General features: G+C 52.6%; 4 pseudogenes; all 4 read right to left on the bottom strand.

Moving 5' to 3' along the window:
• Positions 1 to 2,741: 2,741 nt before the first annotated feature.
• Positions 2,742 to 2,858, bottom strand: LOC137307746 (U2 spliceosomal RNA; annotated as a pseudogene).
• A 961-nt stretch (positions 2,859 to 3,819) lies between these two features.
• LOC137307745 (U2 spliceosomal RNA) lies at positions 3,820 to 3,936 on the bottom strand (annotated as a pseudogene).
• Positions 3,937 to 4,897: 961 nt separating this feature from the next.
• On the bottom strand, positions 4,898 to 5,014 carry LOC137307738 (U2 spliceosomal RNA; annotated as a pseudogene).
• A 965-nt stretch (positions 5,015 to 5,979) lies between these two features.
• LOC137307731 (U2 spliceosomal RNA) lies at positions 5,980 to 6,096 on the bottom strand (annotated as a pseudogene).
• Positions 6,097 to 7,500: the final 1,404 nt, after the last annotated feature.

Here is a 7,500-nt window from a genome sequence, read left to right as displayed (position 1 = left end):
TGTTTCAGAAGCGCCTATTGAAAGGTGTCTCTCAAGCTGCTCCCTGACTGGGCCCTGTCCGTTGTCATGTTAATCCCAGGGCGGGGCGGGACTGCTTTGACCGGGAGACCTGTTTTCTGGGACGCAGGTGTGACATTCCAGGGAGGCACCTACTTTGTGCTGATTCGAAACGACCACGACAACGGCAACTTGCAGTTCTATATTACAACAACAACAACGCGCGTGTGGTAGTTGGGAGGGGCTGCGTTCGCGCTCTCCCCCCTGCATTGAAACTCAAAGTTCGATTTTCAATCCCATAGTCCACCAATCGGATGGGAGACGGTGTGTGTGTGTGTGTGTGTGTGTGTGTGTGTGTGTCAGTGTCAGTGTCAGTGTCAGTGTCAGTCTCTCTCTCTCTCTCTCTCTCTCTCACTCTTACTCAGAGCTGCTGTGGAAGGAAACCTTTTTAAAAAGAACTTGCATATTGAAAAAAAGATGTGTCTCAAGCTGCCGGGCCCTGTCCATTGTCACGTTAATGGCAGGACGGGGCAGGACTGCTTTGACCAGGAGACCTGTTTTCTGGGACGCAGGTGTGAGATTCCAGGGGACCTGCTTTGTGCTGATTTCCCTGCCTCCCTCCCTCCCCCCCAGGACTTCCTTCTGAACACCTTTGTCGTTTGAGCGAGGGCCAAAAGCCTGCCTGTGAAAGGGAAGGATCAGCCGGTCAGCCCCCTGCTGGTCGCTGCTGCCAGTGCAGCAGGCGTGCGTGTGTCCTCGGCCTCGTGTCCAGGTCCCTCAGGGACTTGAGGCAGCTCTCCCCGGTGGTCTCGTGGTCAGGACCGGGCTTCGAATCCCGGTCGGGGGGGGATGACTTTCTGCTGCAGATTAATTGGCATGAAGGAAAGTCTCCCCTCCTGAGCGTAAAGCTCCACCCTCACCACCACCACCGCCTTTTCCTCCCCTTGACAAACGGACAGACAGACAGTCAGACAGTCAGTCCAGTTCGGGAGCGCAGCTTTCATTAAGCAATGGCATTTGTGACAACTCATCGTCTGACAGGTTGATGATTTCCCCACACGCCTCCTGCCGAATAAAAGGCTCACCCTCCCGGACACTACCCCCAGAATCACCCACCCCGCCCCCCCGGGGTGAATATTAAGCCCGAGAACACCGACTGTAACCAACCGCAGTGAAAAGTTGAAGTGGCAACTCATTAACCAGATTTATTTTGGGCAACTCATTAACCAGATTTTTTGTTCATTTGGTTTATGAGTTGCCAAGTGTAAATCTGGTTAATGAGTTGCCACTTCAACTTTTCACTGCGGTTGGTTACAGTCGGTGTTCTCGGGCTTAATATTCGCCCCGGGGGGGGGGGGGGGGGGGTGTATAGCGGGCGATGGCCGGTGTGGAGTGCGTTTTTTGGGGGTTGATTTTCACTTTGCCTCGCTGGTGGAATTTGTGGGAGGCAGGCAAGGGGAATGGTGTGGGCTGGTGGGCGGCAAGGGAGATGCTTGCTTCGGGGTGTTATCCTCACTTTGGTCCGCTGGTGAGAGTAGGCAGCGGCAGGCCGGCAGGCAGGCAGGCAGGCAAGTGTGATGTAGTGTGGGGTGCAGTGCAGTGCGGTGCGGTGCTGCCCTGTCGTTTATGAAAGGTTGTAATGACACTGCTTTGCAGCTGACCATGTCCACTGATTTGTGACGCCCGTATGGAGGCTGATATCTCAGGAGGGCCGAGGCCGATTTCCTCCGGGGACGGCTCGTCGCGTGCGGCAGGACGAGGCGCAGCGGACGGTACCGAGCGCTCGGAGGTGCGGCGCTGCCCGCCGGAGGTACAGCGAAAGTCTGCGAACCGCTTTCCGCCTCCTCTCACCGCACGGCTCTCCTTTTCACCCACTGGCGGATTTTCACCCTCCGACTGCTCGCTACCGTCCGCTGCGCCTGGTCCGGGCCCTGTCCATTGTCATGTTAATGGCAGGGCGGGGCAGGACTGCTTTCACCAGGAACCCGGTTTTCTGGGTCAGAGGTTCCAGGGGACCTGTTTTGTGCGGACTTCCCTGTGTCCGTCCCTCCATGCCTTCCCCCCAGGACTTCCTTCTGAACACCTTTGTCGTTTGAGCGAGGGCCAAAAGCCTGCCTGTGAAAGGGAAGGATCAGCCGGTCAGCCCCCTGTTGGTCGCTGCTGCCAGTGCAGCAGGCGTGCGTGTGTATTCGGCCTCGTGTCCAGGTCCCTCAGGGACTTGAGGCAACTCTCCCCGGTGGTCTCGTGGTCAGGACCGGGCTTCGAATCCCGGTTGGGGGGGGATGACTTTCTGCTGCAGATTAATTGGCACCTCTGAAAGAAAGTCTCCCCTCCTGAGCGTAAAGCTCCACCCTCACCACCACCACCACCGCCACCTTTTCCTCCCCTTGACAAACAGACAGACAGACAGACAGACAGACAGTCAGTCCAGTTCGGGAGCGCAGCTTTCATTTGGAAGCAGACCCTGCTTGTTTAAAGTCAACGACGCCAAGTTATTTTGCACTTTGAATTATATCGCTCCGTGCGAGCGGCACTCAGCCTTGGAGAAGAAAAAAATACCACTGAGCTGAGAAAGTTCTTTTTAAAAAGGTTTCCTTCCACAGCAGCTCTGAGTGAGAGAGAGAGAGAGATATCAGCTTTATTCTCAGTAATAATACACACACACACACACACACACACACACACACACACACACACAGAGACACTGGGAAAGAGCTGATTTTCCTTTTGAATATCTCCCCACGGGGAGCTGCACCGTTCCCAGAAACACTGCAATACTGGGTCGATGCGTGGAGTGGACGGAGCAAGCCCCTATTCCATCTCCCTGTTCTAAAAATCAATTAAAAATAATAATAAATAATATGTGTGTGTGTGTGTGTGTGTGTGTGTGTGTGTGTGTCGGTGTCAGTATCAGTCAGTGAGTCAGTGTCTCTCTCTCTCTCTCTCTCACTCAGAGCTGCTGTGGAAGGAAACTTTTTTAAAAAGAACTTGCATATTGAAAGAAAGATGTGTCTCAAGCTGCCGGGCCCTGTCCATTGTCATGTCAATGGCAGGACTGCTTTCACCAGGAACCCGTTTTTCTGGGTCAGAGGTTCCAGGGGACCTGTTTTGTGCGGACTTCCCTGTGTCCGTCCCTCCCTGCCTGCCTTCCCCCCAGGACTTCCTTCTGAACACCTTTGTCGTTTCAGCGAGGGCCAAAAGCCTGCCTGTGAAAGGGAAGGATCAGCCGGTCAGCCCCCTGTTGGTCGCTGCTGCCAGTGCAGCAGGCGTGCGTGTGTATTCGGCCTCGTGTCCAGGTCCCTCAGGGACTTGAGGCAACTCTCCCCGGTGGTCTCGTGGTCAGGACCGGGCTTCGAATCCCGGTCGGGGGGGATGGCTTTCTGCTGCAGATTAATTGGCACCTCTGAAAGAAAGTCTCCCCTCCTGAGCGTAAAGCTCCACCCTCACCACCACCGCCGCCTTTTCCACCCCTTGACAAACAGACAGACAGACAGACAGTCAGTCCAGTTCGGGAGCGCAGCTTTCATTTGGAAGCAGACCCTGCTTGTTTCAAGTCAACGACGCCAAGTTATTTTGCACTTTGAATTATATCGCTACGTGCGAGCGGCACTCAGCCTTGGAGAAGAAAAAAATACCACTGAGCTGAGAAAGTTCTTTTTAAAAAGGTTTCCTTCCACAGCAGCTCTGAGTGAGAGAGAGAGAGGGAGAGAGAGAGAGAGAGAGATATCAGCTTTATTCTCAGTAATAATACACACACACACACACACACACACACAGAGACACTGGGAAAGAGCTGATTTTCCTTTTGAATATCTCCCCACGGGGAGCTGCACCGTTCCCAGAAACACTGCAATACTGGGTCGATGCGTGGAGTGGACGGAGCAAGCCCCTATTCCATCTCCCTGTTCTAAAAATCAATTAAAAATAATAATAAATAATATGTGTGTGTGTGTGTGTGTGTGTGTGTGTGTGTGTGTCGGTGTCAGTATCAGTCAGTGAGTCAGTGTCTCTCTCTCTCTCTCTCTCACTCAGAGCTGCTGTGGAAGGAAACTTTTTTAAAAAGAACTTGCATATTGAAAGAAAGATGTGTCTCAAGCTGCCGGGCCCTGTCCATTGTCATGTCAATGGCAGGACTGCTTTCACCAGGAACCCGTTTTTCTGGGTCAGAGGTTCCAGGGGACCTGTTTTGTGCGGACTTCCCTGTGTCCGTCCCTCCCTGCCTGCCTTCCCCCCAGGACTTCCTTCTGAACACCTTTGTCGTTTCAGCGAGGGCCAAAAGCCTGCCTGTGAAAGGGAAGGATCAGCCGGTCAGCCCCCTGTTGGTCGCTGCTGCCAGTGCAGCAGGCGTGCGTGTGTATTCGGCCTCGTGTCCAGGTCCCTCAGGGACTTGAGGCAACTCTCCCCGGTGGTCTCGTGGTCAGGACCGGGCTTCGAATCCCGGTCGGGGGGGATGGCTTTCTGCTGCAGATTAATTGGCACCTCTGAAAGAAAGTCTCCCCTCCTGAGCGTAAAGCTCCACCCTCACCACCACCGCCGCCTTTTCCACCCCTTGACAAACAGACAGACAGACAGACAGTCAGTCCAGTTCGGGAGCGCAGCTTTCATTTGGAAGCAGACCCTGCTTGTTTCAAGTCAACGACGCCAAGTTATTTTGCACTTTGAATTATATCGCTACGTGCGAGCGGCACTCAGCCTTGGAGAAGAAAAAAATACCACTGAGCTGAGAAAGTTCTTTTTAAAAAGGTTTCCTTCCACAGCAGCTCTGAGTGAGAGAGAGAGAGGGAGAGAGAGAGAGAGAGAGATATCAGCTTTATTCTCAGTAATAATACACACACACACACACACACACACACAGAGACACTGGGAAAGAGCTGATTTTCCTTTTGAATATCTCCCCACGGGGAGCTGCACCGTTCCCAGAGACACTGCAATACTGGGTCGATGCGTGGAGTGGACGGAGCAAGCCCCTATTCCATCTCCCTGTTCTAAAAATCAATTAAAAATAATAATAAATAATATGTGTGTGTGTGTGTGTGTGTGTGTGTGTGTGTGTGTGTCGGTGTCAGTATCAGTCAGTGAGTCAGTGTCTCTCTCTCTCTCTCTCTCTCTCTCTCACTCAGAGCTGCTGTGGAAGGAAACTTTTTTAAAAAGGACTTGCATATTGAAAGAAAGATGTGTCTCAAGCTGCCGGGCCCTGTCCATTGTCATGTCAATGGCAGGACTGCTTTCACCAGGAACCCGTTTTTCTGGGTCAGAGGTTCCAGGGGACCTGTTTTGTGCGGACTTCCCTGTGTCCGTCCCTCCCTGCCTGCCTTCCCCCCAGGACTTCCTTCTGAACACCTTTGTCGTTTGAGCGAGGGCCAAAAGCCTGCCTGTGAAAGGGAAGGATCAGCCGGTCAGCCCCCTGTTGGTCGCTGCTGCCAGTGCAGCAGGCGTGCGTGTGTATTCGGCCTCGTGTCCAGGTCCCTCAGGGACTTGAGGCAACTCTCCCCGGTGGTCATGTGGTCAGGACCGGGCTTCGAATCCCGGTCGGGGGGGATGACTTTCTGCTGCAGATTAATTGGCACCTCTGAAAGAAAGTCTCCCCTCCTGAGCGTAAAGCTCCACCCTCACCACCACCGCCGCCTTTTCCACCCCTTGACAAACAGACAGACAGACAGACAGACAGTCAGTCCAGTTCGGGAGCGCAGCTTTCATTTGGAAGCAGACCCTGCTTGTTTCAAGTCAACGACGCCAAGTTATTTTGCACTTTGAATTATATCGCTACGTGCGAGCGGCACTCAGCCTTGGAGAAGAAAAAAATACCACTGAGCTGAGAAAGGTCTTTTTAAAACGGTTTCCTTCCACAGCAGCTCTGAGTGAGAGAGAGAGAGAGAGAGAGAGATATCAGCTTTATTCTCAGTAATAATACACACACACACACACACACACACTCAGAGACACTGGGAAAGAGCTGTTTTTCCTTTTGAATATCTCCCCACAGGGAGCTGCACCGTTCCCAGAAACACTGCAATACTGGGTCGATGCGTGGAGTGGACAGAGCAAGCCCCTTTTCCATCTCCCTGTTCTAAAAATCAATTTAAAATAATAATAAATAATATGTGTGTGTGTGTGTGTGTGTGTGTCGGTGTCAGTATCAGTCAGTCAGTCAGTGTCTCTCTCTCTCTCTCCCTCACACTCAGAGCTGCTGTGGAAGGAAACTTTTTTAAAAAGAACTTGCATATTGAAAGAAAGATGTGTCTCAAGCTGCCGGGCCCTGTCCATTGTCATGTCAATGGCAGGACTGCTTTCACCAGGAACCCGGTTTTGTGGGTCAGAGGTTCCAAAGGACCTGTTTTGTGCGGACTTCCCTGTGTCCGTCCCTCCCTGCCTGCCTTCCCCCCAGGACTTCCTTCTGAACAGCTTTGTCGTTTAAAATAATAATAAATAATATGTGTGTGTGTGTGTGTGTGTGTGTGTGTGTGTGTGTCGGTGTCAGTATCAGTCAGTGAGTCAGTGTCTCTCTCTCTCTCTCTCTCTCTCTCTCTCTCACTCAGAGCTGCTGTGGAAGGAAACTTTTTTAAAAAGGACTTGCATATTGAAAGAAAGATGTGTCTCAAGCTGCCGGGCCCTGTCCATTGTCATGTCAATGGCAGGACTGCTTTCACCAGGAACCCGGTTTTCTGGGTCAGAGGTTCCAGGGGACCTGTTTTGTGCGGACTTCCCTGTGTCCGTCCCTCCCTGCCTGCCTTCCCCCCAGGACTTCCTTCTGAACACCTTTGTCGTTTAAAATAATAATAAATAGTATGTGTGTGTGTGTGTGTCGGTGTCAGTATCAGTCAGTCAGTCAGTGTCTCTCTCTCTCTCTCTCTCTCTCTCTCACTCAGAGCTGCTGTGGAAGGAAACTTTTTTAAAAAGAACTTGCTTATTGAAAGAAAGATGTGTCTCAAGCTGCCGGGCCCTGTCCATTGTCCTGTCAATGGCAGGACTGCTTTCACCAGGAACCCGTTTTTCTGGGTCAGAGGTTCCAGGGGACCTGTTTTGTGCGGACTTCCCTGTGTCCGTCCCTCCCTGCCTGCCTTCCCCCCAGGACTTCCTTCTGAACACCTTTGTCGTTTCAGCGAGGGCCAAAAGCCTGCCTGTGAAAGGGAAGGATCAGCCGGTCAGCCCCCTGCTGGTCGCTGCTGCCAGTGCAGCAGGCGTGCGTGTGTCCTCGGCCTCGTGTCCAGGTCCCTCAGGGACTTGAGGCAGCTCTCCCCGGTGGTCTCGTGGTCAGGACCGGGCTTCGAATCCCGGTCGGGGGGGATGACTTTCTGCTACAGATTAATTGGCACCTCTGAAAGAAAGTCTCCCCTCCTGAGCGTATAGCTCCACCCTCACCACCACCGCCGCCTTTTCCTCCCCTTGACAAGCAGACAGACAGACAGACAGACAGTCCAGTTCGGGAGCGCAGCTTTCATTTGGAAGCAGACCCTGCTTGTTTAAAGTCAACGACGCCAAGTTATTTTGCACTTTGAATTATAT

The sequence above is a fragment of the Heptranchias perlo genome, unplaced genomic scaffold, assembly GCF_035084215.1.
Source record: "Heptranchias perlo isolate sHepPer1 unplaced genomic scaffold, sHepPer1.hap1 HAP1_SCAFFOLD_1099, whole genome shotgun sequence".
Lineage (NCBI taxonomy): Eukaryota > Metazoa > Chordata > Chondrichthyes > Hexanchiformes > Hexanchidae > Heptranchias > Heptranchias perlo.
The sequence above is the reverse complement of the archived record's forward strand: the minus strand, read 5'-3'. Positions and strand labels throughout refer to the sequence as shown.